This window comes from Carettochelys insculpta, chromosome 17 (genome assembly GCF_033958435.1).
Source record: "Carettochelys insculpta isolate YL-2023 chromosome 17, ASM3395843v1, whole genome shotgun sequence".
Lineage (NCBI taxonomy): Eukaryota > Metazoa > Chordata > Testudines > Carettochelyidae > Carettochelys > Carettochelys insculpta.
This window is the reverse complement of record NC_134153.1, coordinates 13,522,348-13,538,319: the sequence shown is the minus strand read 5'-3', so window position 1 is coordinate 13,538,319 and position 15,972 is coordinate 13,522,348.

The following is a 15,972-nucleotide window of genomic DNA, read 5'->3' as shown; positions in this document are numbered from 1 at the left end:
TGTTAGAAAATGAGACCATTATTGTAACTGGTCTGCAGTTTTACACCTTCTACTCATTTTTTATTTTGTCTTACTCAGGCTCTGTTTACTTTGCTGCAGAGTGAAGCCACCTTCTCTCTTGCCTTAAAAAGAAAGCATTTAATTAGGGAACTTATTTCTGAGAATGTTGGGAGATTTTAGAAATAGATATAGATATAGATATACACAGACACAGTGCTTTTTTTTGTAAATAAAAAAGAGGAGCTGGTACTTAGCCGGCTGCCCGTTCCCTGACCCAGGCAATGCACCAGCTGGGGCTGCCAAGGAGCTGGTGCTCAGTACGAGCAATATATACATGAGAGCACTCAGAAGAGCAGGGAATGTTTGATATTCCTGTTCCATGCTCATTTTTCCCACTGTTCATTAGCAAATAGAGACTGGGGCATTATATATTCTGTTCTCTTTGTTGAGACACTTAAAGGATACCAAAAAGGTAAAAACATATCCACTGAAAAGGACTTACACTAGACTGTAAAATGTACCCAAACACAAAACTAATTAAAGTTTCCAAAAACTAACCCAAGCATCTATATGTTCAAAAACTGAAAACATCCCATGGAGTTATGATGTTAGAGAACCTGTAAATTACCATCTGTGACTTTATCAGAAGTTCATCTGAGATCTAAAATGCTTCATTATACCTAAGTTAATACAAATAATGTTTGGAAAACAACTAAAAATCACCACATCTTTAGTAATCTTTTTCTGAACTAAGTTTTCAGATATGCTTAGAAATAGTTCCTGTGCCCCCATAAACTGCAAGTATACTTCATCCGTCTGACTTTCAGATCTACAAATCTTGCCAATGACATGCCTAAAAAATTCAAACAAACAAAAAAAAAAAAAAAAGAACCAGCCTGCCTGATAATGGCAAGTCTCCCAAACTCTATAATTTAGCGAGCATGAAGCTTGTGATATATATCCTAGAGGTCATTAATACACACTTAAAACAACCTCAGATGACAGCAGCAAATTATTGTACTCTTTACTCTTTAAAAATGCATAAGAATATTTTATATTTGAGTATCTAGAAAAAATTTCTTTAAATATTTAAATACATGTCAAAATATTACATTTACAAGTTCAACTAATAAAAAATTTATCACAGGCTTGAAAAATTTAGTGGTAGGATTATACAAGTTATCTTTACATTTGAGTAGGATTCTGGCCCATGCTAGTATTAAATAAAATTTATTCTCTTTAGACCGACATTCACATTTGAACAATTTCATCTGAGCCACCTTTGTGCATGCACTTACACTTGTTTCACCTGTTTCATTCTTATATCCAACAGTTAACCATGATTTCATTTTAGCTTTCTTAACAGCAGGGAGCAGCCATTTCAATATCTGCCTTGATAAATGCAGTGATGTTCAATGCAGATCACCACTTTTTCCTGCTCTAACCACACAAAGCACAGTGGTTTATTTAAAAAAAAAAGTACATAAACAAAATCATAGAATATGCAATGGAGCAAAATGCACTTTGACTCCATTCACCACCAACAAACACCTTCTGCTTGTACTGAACTATGACAGTAAAGGAAGTAAATAGATCCTTTTCCTCTTCCACCATCATAAATGCAACCATCAGTAAACAGTGCTATGTTCCTCTTAATGAGCAACTAATAATCCCAGGCTGCATAATAAAACTCCAGCTTTGACCGCTTTGAGCATTCATCTTAATTTGTAGAAAAGATCAACAAGATGAACACCTTAAGGCAGAAAAGCCGCAAACTTGATCCACTGATATTAACCATACCACTGTTACCTATTGGCTACGTTTACACTACAGCAATCTGTTGACAGAAGTCACTGTCAGAAAAGACTTCATGACAAAACTTCTGTTGACAGCATGCAGCCACGCACAAAAGCCAGTCGGAAGAGCAATCCACTCTGTCATCAGAGTGGCCAGACTGCCCAGCCGCTCTCTCAACAAAACAGGCACCCAGAAGCACAGCAGACAGGGCTGCCCATTGTTCTGGATGCCCCGTCTATTGAGAGAAGGCCCCCCAGAGTGTCAACGCAGCTTTTCTGTTGACAGAATCTGTCTAAAGCAGTGCTGTGCCTCATTGCTGAGAGGCAGAATGCTGCCAGCAAAAGTTTTGTTGACAAACTGTTGACAAAACACATTTTGTGTGTGGATGTTCCATTAGTTTTGTTGACAAAAACAGGGTTTTGTTGGCAAAACTCACCAGTGTAACCATAGACATTGAGCTTGGCTTTGTCCACACATGATGAAAACACAAGAAATCTCAAGAAACACCATAGCCACTCCATATGAGGCATTCCAGTGGGCTCTTTTGGTTGGAGAAAGCCAGAAAGAAAAGCTTTCCCATGGAATGGGAAATGGAAAATTTCCTTCTCAGTGAATCTTAACAGAGAGGTTTGTATTCTAACAAAACAAACCAGCAGTCATGTAGCGCTTTAAAGACTAACAAAATAATTTATTAAGTGATGAGCCTTAATGGGACAGACTGACTTCCACAGAAGTGGAACTGCCCCATAAAAGCTCATCACCTAATAATTTACTTTGTTAGTCTTTAAAGGACTACATGACTGCTGGTTTGTTTTCCCAGTGAATCTGTCAAAATCCTTGGAAAGTATAATAGTCAGTCATGTCCTCAGAAGGCCAAAATCATATACAGAAATCCTCTCCAACCTCCAATTTTCAGGGAAAATCATTCAGAACATTCAAAAAGAAATGACAGCCAAGTTCCAACAGTGTGTGCCATCCACTGACATCTGGAAGCTTTACTGTTAAGCTTCATACTGGGATGTGTCATGGCAACAGCTATAGTATCACTAATGGATGACCTCCTATGGAAGTAGATAGCGGCCTCAGCTTAATGCTCATATTTGTTGAATTATCTGAAGCTTTTAACACAGTTTCCCACAAGGTATTGCTGATGTTGCTTGTATATTGTAGCTGGAGCAGATGACACAGCTCAACAATGTTTGAAATCTTGGTTGGTCTCTACTATACACAGTGATTGTCTGCGGGGAACTACTCATCTTTCCCAAAAGCTAGCAGATAGTCTGAAGCAAGGGAGGGAATTCTCATCACACAGCCAATGAGGGGGAGCTCTCTCTGCTTTTAGCAAAGAGGGTAAATAGTGTCCTCCCACCCCACAGGCCCTTTTATTTAACCTCTGTCAAAAAACAACCATAAAGTCCAACATGGATTGGTCCCCACCAATCTTATCACTGTCTGCATAGACCACTTGTATAGATGGTGAAGCCATCAGTGCCAACAATTTATTTACCATCAGCTGTGTGCCTATATACACAGAGTCCTAGGAGAGCTTTCTGGAATCAGGGAAGACCAGAATACTCCATAAAGTTCACATGGATACTACCTAATGCTGTTCTAATTTACCTGTCAGTGCTTAGGCACTGATGTCCTTTAGTGGCTCTGTCCCTACGTGCCTCTTTTGCAATGCCTAAGTACCTTTGTTGATGTGGTCTTTTCGCTACTGCAGTGATGGGCACCGCAGTAAGCCCTAAAACACAGATACAACTAGTAGTTTTAGATACAACTTCTCCACTGAATCCAAACCCACATCCATGTATCTCCACTAAGGTGAAGCAACAAGAGTTCCAATATTAAGATTCCAGAAATCTAATTTGCTTGGGGAAATCCAGGGATATTTGTCCAGTCTCAAAAAATTAAATTCTGTCCTACCACTGACTTCAACTTCATTGTCTAACCCTGCTGGTGGAGTTAATACAGTTGCAGCTATTACGTAATTGAAGCCAGAGCCTTTTTAGTGAAAAAGAGAAGCTGGTACTCAGCTGGCTCCCAGCCCCACCCTCAGCCGCACCCCCCACAGCAAATCCAATGGCTGGGGCTGCCGAAGTGCCAGTACTCAGTACTGGCAAGCACAAGCACAAATAAAAACAGTGATTAAAGCTACTTAGAAATTAACATGAAAGAGAGCGAGCAGAATAAGGTGCTTCATCAATCTATCAGAATTCTTTGAGGGTGGCAACAAGCATGTGTACAAGGTTTATGCCGTCGATAAAGTGTACCTGGACTTTCAGAAAGATCTGTGACAAGATCCTTCCCCAAAGGCTCTTAAGCAAACTAAGCAGTCAAGGAATGTCCTCTCCTGGTTAAAAGATAAGAAAAAAGGGTAGGTCTGCACAGCTCAGTTATTTTGAAATAACAGCTGTTATTTCAAAATAACTATCCCACTATCTACACAACACAACAGATATTTCAAAATAAATTCAAAATAGCGGTTGACAATTCAAAATTGGGAAACCTCATTGCACAAGCAATAGAGCCTATTTTGGAATAAGCCATAGTGGCTATATCTACACTAGCACACTACGGCTACGTCTACACGTGAACGCTACATCGAAATAGCTTATTTCGATGTAGTGACATCGAAATAGGCTATTTCGATGAATAACGTCTACACGTCCTCCAGGGCTGGCAACGTCGACGTTCAACATCGACGTTGCACAGCACCACATCGAAATAGGCGCTGCGAGGGAACGTCTACATGCCACAGTAGCACACATCGAAATAAGGGTGCCAGGCACAGCTGCAAACAGGGTCACAGGGCGGACTCAACAGCAAGCCACTCCCTTAAAGGGCCCCTCCCAGACACAGTTGCACTAAACAACACAAGATCCACAGAGCCAACAACTGGTTGCAGACCCTGTGCATGCAGCAGGGATCCCCAGCTGCAGCAGCAGCAGCCAGAAGCCCTGGGCTAAGGGCTGCTGCCCACAGTGAACATAGAGCCCCGCAGGGGCTGGAGAGAGAGTGTCTCTCAACCCCTCAGCTGATGGCCGCCATGGAGGACCCCGCTATTTCGATGTTGCGGGACGTGCAACAACTACACGGTCCCTCCTTCGACATTGAACGTCAAAGTAGGGAGCTATTCCTATCCCCTCATGGGGTTAGCGGCTTCGACGTCTCGCTGCGTAACGTCGATGTTAACATTGAAATAGCGCCCAACACGTGTAGCCGTGACGGGCGCTATTTCGAAGTTAGTGCCGCTACTTCGAAGTAGTGTGCACGTGTAGACACAGCTTATGTCGAAGTAGCCTATTTCGAAGTAAGAACATTGAAATAGGCTACATCAATGCACATCATCTACATGTCCTCCAGGGTTGGTGCCGTCGATGTTCAACATCAAAGTAGCAATGGGGAACGTCGAAAGATGCTGCCTCAGAAGGAAATGCGGAGCGTCCACACACCCAAGCACTCTCCGTCAAAATAAGGGGCCAGTAAAGTCTGCAGATGGGGTCACAGGCTGGACTAGCCCTTCTGGGGCAACAGCAAGCTGCTCCCTTAAAGGGCCGCTCCCAGACACACTCAGCCTGCACAGCACGAGGTCCACAGAGCCAACAACTGGTTGCAGACCCTGTGCACACAGCATGGACCCTCCAGCTGCAGCAGCAGCAGCAGCAGCAGCAGCAGCAGCCAGAAGCCCTGGGCTAAGGGCTGCTGCACACAGCGACCATAGAGCCCTGCAGGGGCTGGACAGAGCGTCTCTCAACCCCTCAGCTGATGGCCGCCATGGAGGACCCCGCTATTTCAATGTAGCAGGATGTGTATCGTCCACACATGCCCCACTTCGACGTTCAATGTCAAAGTAGGGCGCTATTCCCATCTCCGGATAGGAATAGTGATCTCGACGTCTCGACGCCTAACGTTGATTTCAACGTCGAAATAGCGCACGGCATGTGTAGATGCAACGCATGCTATTTCAATGTTGCGCCAGCTACTTCAAAGTAGCTGGCTAGTGTAGACACATCCAGTATGTCCAATGGCTCTATTTTGAAATAGGCTATATGAGTATAGATGCTGTATTTCAAAATAGCTATGTTCTACTTTGAAATTCATTTTCCCTGTTTACACATGCCCCTTCCTTTCAAAAGGGGCATGTTAATGAGTGGGTTCAAAAGATGCTAATGAGGCACTGCAATGAATATGCTGCGCCTCATTAGCATAACGGCAGCCGTGGTGATTCGAAAGTGCGGCTTTTCGAATCACGTGTCGGAAGAGCAACAAAAATGATTGGAGTATGAAACAGTTTCCACATGAAGAGAGATGAAAAAGACTGGAGCAGTAAGGCAGGATATGACAGAGGTCTATAAAATCATGAATGCAATGGAGAAAATGAATCAGGAAGTGTTATTTACCCCCTCACACAACAAAAGAATCAGAGGTTGCCTGATTAGAATAAGAGACAACATGTTGAAAACAAACAAAAGGAAGTATATCTTCACACAACATAGAGTCAGCCTGTGGAACTCATTGCTAGGGGAAGTGATAAAAGGCCAAAAGTATGACTGCATACAAAAAAGAATTAGAAAAGTTCACAGATTGTCAATGGTTACTGCTAGCCAGGATGACCAGATATGCAATGCCATGCACAAGGCCAGGGGTATACAAACTGGGTGTTGCGCTCCCTCGGAGGTGCATGAAATTTCATAAGGTGGGTGGAGCATGATCAGCTGCTGGTGTCAGGCTCATCCATCTCGTTAAAAATGTAGAAATGTATTACTGTTTTTATGTCTGTATATTCACATTTATAGACCAATTCATAAATGTTTTACATTCTACAGTCTTATTTTCTTACACATGCCAAAGGGGTTTTTTCATATTAACATTACCAACATTTCCATTGGTTTGGATTACATGAGACCGGGGGGGGCGGTGCGGCTTCTAACTGCAGAGATGAAAAGTAGAGCCCAGCGTAAAAGGTTTGCTCACCCTTGCTCTAGGCATCCCTGCATCTCTGACTGGCAGAAACAGGGGCTGAATGACAGGGGTCAGATACTCCCAGTTGCCCTGTACTGTTCACTCCCTTTGAGGCATCTAGCGCTGGTCACAGCCAGGAGACAGAACACCATGCGATATAGATCATAGATCCAACCTATTATTATGTTCTGAGTGGAAAAAGAACACTGATACATTCCAGGGCTCAGGACAGGACTGAAGTGTGTTTGTTCCAGAGGAAATAATTTTTAATGTCCTGCAACAGAAATTAGTAATTTAGAATATTTAATTTTCATCAAATATTTCTAATTTACTTGCTCAAAGTATGCCCAGCGAGATATATCCAGACAGACAGAGCTAAGGACAACTTTATCATGCTAGAGTTGTCGTTTGTGTATAGGAAAATGTGAAACTAATAATAAACATTTCTTCGCATTACAAGACAATTAGAAGCTGAAATCCATCACTGCCTATGATCATCCACAAGGGAAGCAAAACTGCATGAGACTAACAAAATGAAGATCACTTGTTTTTGCACTTACTGGAGATTTAAAAAAAAGTTTCATGTGCATATTACTTCAGAAACAAAGTGCTATTTATTCTTCCTAGCAATGATATTATACATAGCATTCTAGGATCAAGATGTAATTTCAACAATAATATATTTTCTGACATACTCCAAGGAAAAATTACCAGTTTCTTCCCTCTAAAAGGATTTAGATGGAATAACATCTGTGTTGAGATTATTGTGAATATGTTAAACTGACAGCAAATCTCTAAGGGGCCCTGCTCATTAATGTTCTGTGCATAAAATTAAAACCTGAAATATATTTTTCAATCCATTTTGAATCATTTAAGTAATTCTCATGCAAAGAAACTATTGTGCTGCAATAATATAGTTGAAGAGTGGAATATGAAAGCTATTAAAATGTCTTAGACTCCCTAACTAATACACCAAAAAAATAAAATAAAATAAAAGAAAGAAAAAGGTAACTCTCTCCTGATTTGAAAGTTGAACTGTATGCCTCACAAAATTCCACTTTGAAATAACATTAAGAGTTTGATTTCAAACCATATAATCCAACACATTCAAAGTTAAATCTTCTCACTTCATCCTTAATTCATGCTTTCGGCTACATCTACACTAGCCAAAAACTTCGAAATGGCCATGCAAATGGCCATTTTGAAGTTTATTAATGAAGCGCTGAAATACATATTCAGTGCCTCATTAGCATGCAGACAGCCGCGGCGCTTCGAAATTGACGCGGCTCGTCCAGATGGGGCTCCTTTTCGAAAGGACCCCGGCTACTTCAAAGTCCCCTTATTCCCATCTGCTCATAGGAATAAGGCGACTTCGAAGTAGGTGGGGTCCTTTCAAAAAGGACCCCCCCGTCTGGACAAGCCGCGCGGTGGCGAGACGCGTCAATTTTGAAGCGCCGCGGCTGCCCGCATGCTAATGAGGTGCTGAATATGTATTTCAGCGCTTCAGTAGTAAATTTCGAAATGGCCATTTGCATGGCCATTTCGAAGTTTTTGGATAGTGTAGACACGGCCCTTATGCCTAGGTATTCTAGCATGTATAAGCATTAGGCTTACAAGTATTGCCTTCAGACATGGACAAAAATATCCTCTCTAAGCACAAGTTGGAAGTTAGCTGCCCCTGTTGTGTCTTCTTTCAGATCTCAGTGAAAAGCCATTATGCAGGCTCTTTGCTACAGGATCTATCAACTATGTTCAGGGATAGGGTTGAAGAGTCAAGGACCATGCTTTTATGCAAAGGACCACATATGCAGAAACCCCTATGATGCTGGAAAAAATAATCTTCTTTGGCTGGCTACACATGGATATTCTGTCAACCAGATTATAGATGTGCATAACCCTCTGCAGGTGAAAAGACAAAAGCTTGTATGGTGCTGTGAACACTGAAGTATCCATGGAAATAGGAAGGGTTACTAGGAAATATTCAAATTGAATTAAAATTATTCCAGCATCATCTGCAGAAAAGCTCACACAAGACTGTAGTGGTCAGTGTCATTTTATGAACAGAAGAACTGAGAAAGTGGAGACACCATTATTAAAAGCAACGGAATCATTACAGTCACATTAAGATAATGCTAGCTCTAAATGTTATGAAAAACTTGAATAGTGACCATTGTGACACCAACAACATTGTGACCATTGCTCAAACTAATATCCCATGCTTTAATTAATGTATTCATGACGTGACAGGTCTTAGCAGTTTATACAGGAGTAGAGCCACCAGTAAATTGCATTGACAGTATTTTGTCTACTTCCAGGAAATCATGGTACTACCTTGACTTTAGCAAAGCTTTCGATACGGTTTCCCAAAATATTCTTCCCCATAAGTTAAGGAAGTATAGATTGGATAAATGGACTGTAAGATTCATAGAAAACTGGCTAGATGGTCAGATCCAACAGATAGTGATCAATAGTTCAATGTCTGGTTGGCAGTCAGTTTCAAGGGGAGTGCCTGAGGGATCAGTTCTAGGGCTAGTACTGTTCAAAATCTTTATTAATGACCTGGGTGAAGGGATGTATTGCACCCTCAGCAAACCTGCAGATCACACTAAGCTTGGGGGAGAGGTAGATATATTGGAGGGTAGGGATGGAGTCCAGAGTGACCTAGATAAATTCGAGGATTGGGCCGAAAGTAATCTGATGTAGTTCAGCACAGACAAGTGTGCAGTTCTGCACTTGGGATGGAAGAATCCCAAGCACTGTTACAGGCTGAGGACCAACTGGTTAAGCAGCAGCAGAAAAGGACCTGGGGATTACAGTGGATGAGAGGCTGGATACGAGTTAACAGTGTGCCCTTGTACCCAAGAAGGCTAATGACATATTGGGGTGCATTAGGAGTGTTTCCAACAGATCTAGAGAAGTTATTATTCCCCTCTATTCGGCACTGGTAAGGCCACTTGTGGAGTACTGTGCCCAGTTCTGGGTCTCCCAGTACAGAAGGAGTGTGGATGCATAGGAGCAGGTCCAGCAGAGGGCAATGAAAATTATTAGGGGGCTTGAGCACAAGACTTATGAGGAGAGACTGAGGAATCTGGGCTTATTTAGTTTGCAGAAGAGTGAGGGCAAATTAATAGCAGCTTTCAACTTCTTGAAGAGAGGCTCTAAAGAGGATGGAGAGAGGCTGTTCTCAGTAGTGACAGATGTCAGAACAAGGAGAAATGGTCTCAAGTTGCAGTGGGAGAGGTGTAGGTTGTATATTAGGAAACACTTTTTCACCAAGAGAGTGGTGAAGCACTGGAATGCATTACCTAGAGAGGTGGTAGAATCTCTGTCCCTAGAGGTTTTTAAGTCCCACCTTGACACAGTCCTGGCTGGGATGATTTCATTAGGGTTGATCCTGCTTTAGGAAGGGGGCTGGACTCTATGACCTCCTGAAGTCCCTTCCAGCCCTTGGAGTCTATGATTTAATGATTCTGTGCAATCATAACAAAGTACTGTTGTACCATTTAAGCTACCTAAACTGAAATAAAGGCTAACCTTTGAAGCAGTTTTCCAGCTTATGTAGGAAAACAGGCTGAAGTTATGCACACAGTCTCTTCTATTAAGCTCCTACACTTTTAGCAACCCAAATAACATCTCGGCAACAGGCACGGAATTTCCAGTGGTAATTGGTGAATATTCTGAAATGTGAGTGCCTAAAAGTAGACTAAAGTACAGTTCAGCAACTGAATAAGAGGCCTGGTTTTCAGAACACCCAAAGCTCTCACTGACTTGAGTGAGAACTGGGGATGTTCAAGGTTGGGAAAAGTCAAGCCACATTTTAAGTGTTCACCCATACATTGAAGTGCCAAACTTTACAGTTAGAAATACAGGCCTTCAAAAAAACTAAAGATGTCTTACCCCTGGGGTGATGATATATAGAGCTAGACACAAAGAGAGAACTTTGTACGTGAGACATATCTCTCTATATAAAACTTACCTCCTATACTGTAACATAACAGATCTGTAGAATTACTGTTAGGTGTTTTCAAAAAATGTCAGTTAAAGACAAACATATAATTCAAAGCTTTTTCTTAGTGACATATGCTTCCTTCCTTGAGCAGTTCTAGGCTGTACAGAAGAAAATTATTTTCATGTTCAGAATTTTGTTCACAATATATATTTGAGTTTGCACAGTCAGTCCTGAAGCACATATCATTTTCTTACGAAAAATGGGGATGGATGAGGAGGATGCCTGTAAGCCATCTTTATGCTGCTCCAGTCCTGGATCTGCCAAGACCTGAAAAAGTTCCTTGTATAAGTTATGGCCTAAATGCTCTTCTAAATTGCACTAGATAGAACAGTTGAATAGAAACTATTCTGCCATGCCAGAGCACCATAAACTCTGGTCACATGTTCACCTGCCCTCAATAGATGCTTCTCTAATCTGAGCACACCACCTACACTTGTGGGAGAGTAAAATAGCTATCTTATCTTTACAACACCTGAGGCTTCCCCTACACCGGAGAGTATTCTATATCTGGCAGCCCCAGGACTGGGAGGTTGCCAGATATTCAAATGTTCTGGATAATAGAGAGGTATACCTAGCAATGCATAACCCTAAAGAAAAACAAGATTAAATATGAAGAAACAAACAAATATGTATGCAGAGTACTTTACCAACAACAGTGGTATTGTACACTTATAATGTATTTGCTGTACTTATTTGTATTTACTTTCACTATGCTGTACTTATGTAAAACATAATTAAAATGTACTTATAGTTAACATACTGTTATTTTAAAATTTATTGATTTATAAAATACGGTTATTGGAGAATTCCAGATGATAGAATGCCAGTTATGGAAGAGTTCACTGTGTAAGGGGATTCTTGGCTATCCCTTTAAAACAGTTTTCCAGCTTGTGCAGTACAAAGCACGTAGGACAGTGGCCATGCACCTAGCCATATAATTACCACTTCACTTTTTCCTGAATAATCCAAAGTACTGATGGACTAAGAGTTAGCAAAATATAAAGCCCCCTCAAAAGTTCCTTTTCTTTTGCATTACTAACCTCTGATGAAAGTCATCCACAGCAACACTCCTGGAAAAGATAGCAAGTGTTGTAAAACTTCTTCAGTTGATGACATGGTATAATACAGGCATCAGGAACCCAATTTTAGCTATAAATAAGAAGCCCAGTTTTGTAACTGAAGCTGGAAATTACAGGATAGATACTTTAGAGTCCAATAAAAGGAAAAATACTTAGTGCCTATATCTGTACCACTTGAATAGCAGGCACACAATAGACTCATTTATCTCAGTTCACTAGGGTGGGTGTGAAAACACTCCTAAGTAGTACTTAAGTGCTACTTATATAGAGTCCATGTGAACTGGACCCTAGTCATGGCATGTAACTTAAGTGAAGAGATTATCTCATAGGCCGTGGCTACACTAGCCCCCACCTTTCAAAAGGGGTATGCTAATGAGCCACTTCATCAAATGCTAATGAGGTGCTGCTATGAATACGCAGCGCCTCATTAGCATAATGGCCGCCGTATGCTCTTTGAACGTGCCGCTTTTGCAATGCATGCTGCTCGTGTAAACAGGGCCTTTCAAAAGGACACCCCTGAATTTCGAAAGCCCTTTCTTCGCAAAACCAAATGTGAAGTAGGGGCTTTCGAAGTCTGGGGGTCCTTTTAAAAGGCCCCTGCCTACACAAGCAGCTTGCATTTTGAAAGCGGCACTTTCAAAACACGCGCTGCTGATATTATGCTAATAAGGCACTGCATATTCATAGCAGCACCTCATTAGCATCTGCCAAAGTGGCTCATTAGCATACCCCTTTGGAAAGGCAGGAGCTAGTGTAGCCATGGTCATATTGTGTATGAGTTTAGATTCTTTTCCCCAATGAAAAAATATACAGAGCATCAAATACAGTGTGTGTCCACCAATTTAGGCATAAAATTATAAATGGATTTCAGATCTTGAAGGCAGTCAGTCCCAGATTTTCAGAATTATGTTCATAACTACACATATGATTTTGCACACAGTCATGGAGGAGGAAAATGTATGTAAAGGAGGGGAATTAAAAAAAAAAAGTGGAAAAATGTCCTAATATCTATCTTCATGTTTTGCTGCTTTCTCATATCTGAAAACTCTGATTCATTATTAAATGGTGGCAAATATTTTTCTATAATTTAGTATTAATGTTCAAATATGAAGTTTCATTCCATATGACAGAGAATTAAAGCAATTCCTTTACCGTGCTTTTGAATTTACATTCTGATTTTGATTATTTTTATTAACAGATAATTTTTCTCCCAGACAGTGGCATAGGCTACATTAAGAAAGTTCCAGGAGATAAATGTGACTAAGCAACAGGAGCTAATTAAATAGGACAATGAGTAACCTTTCTGAGTGTGATTGGAGACTCCATGGATTTAATTGCTGACCGAATGGATAATTAGGCACAGTATAGAATCAGAGATCTAGACCCAATGAGATATGCTGCTGCATTTTAGTTAGTTAATGATTTTGGAGCCCCCAGAGAGCCATAGTAAAGGCTATTTTCGGTGCACGGAGTGGTACTTATTTTTCTGCTAAACAAATAAAAGTTCTTGTGTGTATCTAAAAGGACCATTGAAAGTGTTTACAGTCTTTTGGTATTCAAGGCCATTAAGTTCCTTGCCTTAGGAAAAAAAATAATTTGGCGATTAACCAGTCAAATTTGTTGCCTGCAAACTGGTAGGTTTAGCTTCAACCCTCCTTCCATTCATTTTACAGAATGGATAAAATATCCATCGCATATCATGAAAAAGCAATGTTAGGTTTTAATAATTCATTGCACAAAACAGTTTTCTGACAAAAAGCCAGGGGAGGGACTATGGAAGCACATAAGTGGAATGAGCCGGTTGGCTTTATTTGTTGTTGAAATGTTTTATAAAGCAACTGCAAGAAGAAAAACAGTGCTGAAAAATTGATAGATGGCCAAAAATATTAATATACTGGAACATAGCGAACTTTTTGCAAGCTGTAAATATTTTCTCAAGTTCCCACATATAACCATAAAGTATGTCGAGTCTTTTCTTTCTCAAACCTTCCAGTAAAAGTTTGACAGCTACAAATACATAGTTTTGGTAAATAAATTGGAGGATAGTGAGTTAAAAATTCAGGAAGTAGGAACTAAGATCCATCATTGCCGATATTGATGACCTAGCTTCTAGACATAGAACAGATTAGATAGTTGATTCCTACCAAGATAATAAACAGCATCTGTGAAAGGTCTTTCACCTCCGTTACAAACTAAGTAAAAATTAAAATATCACTCTTATAAAATTCTTAACTGTGATATAAACTTGCATGTTGAGATTTAAACCAAGTCTCAAAAACCTCATGATGCTATTTCACTGCCTATTACTTTGTACAACAAATTGAGAAGGAAGGACTGCAGTAAACTTCTTGTATGTTAAGGAATTTTTCTTGCCGTGCAACATTTTAAAGGTGCACTGCAAAGAAAAATATGCTTTTTTCTGCTTCTTCTACAGAAAATCAAAAGGTGATGATGACAGCAAAGTTTCTTTTTGCCCTTTTTTAAAAAACTTAGAGATAACATTACTGAATAGGCTCGTCCCTGATTTTGCCGAAGGACTCAGTGCATGGCTGGGTAATAGGGCCTGAGAGTCTTTTAGACTTTATCTCAAGGACTTATGTTAAAAAAAAAAGTGAGGTATTGTCTTAGGTGTTTTCATTAAATAGTTAATAAACTAAGTGAAAAAACAGAGGTGTAAATTGACAGAATAAAACCCCTTTCCTCCTCAGATGCTTTGGTTTCACTTCCTTGTTACGTGAGATGTCAAAATCCTGCTAATTCTCTTATCCAGGGGCCAGCAACCTTCAGCATGCATACCAAGAGTAGCACATGAGCCAATTCTCATTGGCATGTGAGGTGGAACTCAGCCTTCCCCCGCACTTCCTCCTGCAGCCAGGCAGCTGCTCAAAGCCATGACACCTTTGGATTAAGAAAAGAGCAGCTGATGCTACCAACCACCACCTAAAGAGCAAAGTTCTGCATCTTTATTTATTAACAAAGCTGTTGTAATTAGGACTATTAGTGATTTAAAAAAGTATCATTGGCACTCAGCCTGTACATAAAGGTCAATAGGTCAAATTTCAGCAATCCGCCTTAGAAAGGCTGCTGACCCTTGTTCTAATCATTAGTCTTTCAGGGTAGACTTTTTAAGGTAAACTAAGAACAGTAGAAAATCTTCAAAATGAAAACGAATTCTTACTGGACTTCTTCATACATCATCAAGAAACACAAAAGCCTCATTTTCCCTCTCATGTGCTCTCACCTTTAAGATTTCCCTTCCGCTATTTTTGCTCTGTCCCTCATTTTTGTTTTTGCCACTTTTACAAAGACGAACACATTTTAGGGATTCTGTGGGTTGAGAAGAAAAACACCATCTGTAAAATAACAAACACTTAAATTACAAGTCTGTTAATAAGAGTGTTGGGGAGCAGAGGGAGGGAAGAATAACAAGAAGATCATCAGAATAAATAATAAGGCCATTGAACTTGGGGAAACACCCTATAAAATTATACCTTGGCAATGTTCTGGTGCATAAATTCCATTTGTTAAATGAAAATAATTAGCAAATCTAATTGTTGCATGAAGGATAAATACTGGGGGAATGAAAAGGTAGGTTGGCATGTGCTAAGAATGATTTGTGGGGAATTAGGGAGGTTATGTTGTCTTGTAGGGTTATGACTAACAGTGGTTACTGGATTCAGGCATCTTTTGGGAGGGTGCTGAACACTGTCAGTGTTTTGAGGGCATACAAGAGGGTGGTGGCTCTCAATGGTTTCTGGAATAGGCAAGCTCGGTTTTAAGAGTGGTTTTCTACAGGTTTTTAGGGTTTGGGGCTCTGGGTTACAGTGGTGTGTGGATTGGGCTGGCTTTTTGTGTCAGCTATAGCTCTCAGTGGCTCCCAGGCTAGGGCCTGAGGTTTTGGCATTCTTATTCTCAATCAGCAGCCTATGGGCTTGAAGGGTTGTTGCTCCGTGGCTGAGGGTGGGACCCAGCATCAGGGAGGGAAGACGCTGAGCTGGATTTGGGAAAGATCAATACACTGTGGGGGTAAGGAGAGGTGCTGAGGAGCTGGCTAGTGGTGAGTGGGTTGGGTGTTGCAAGGGGAGGGACGATGCTGAGATGTACTGCTGATCATGGGGAGAT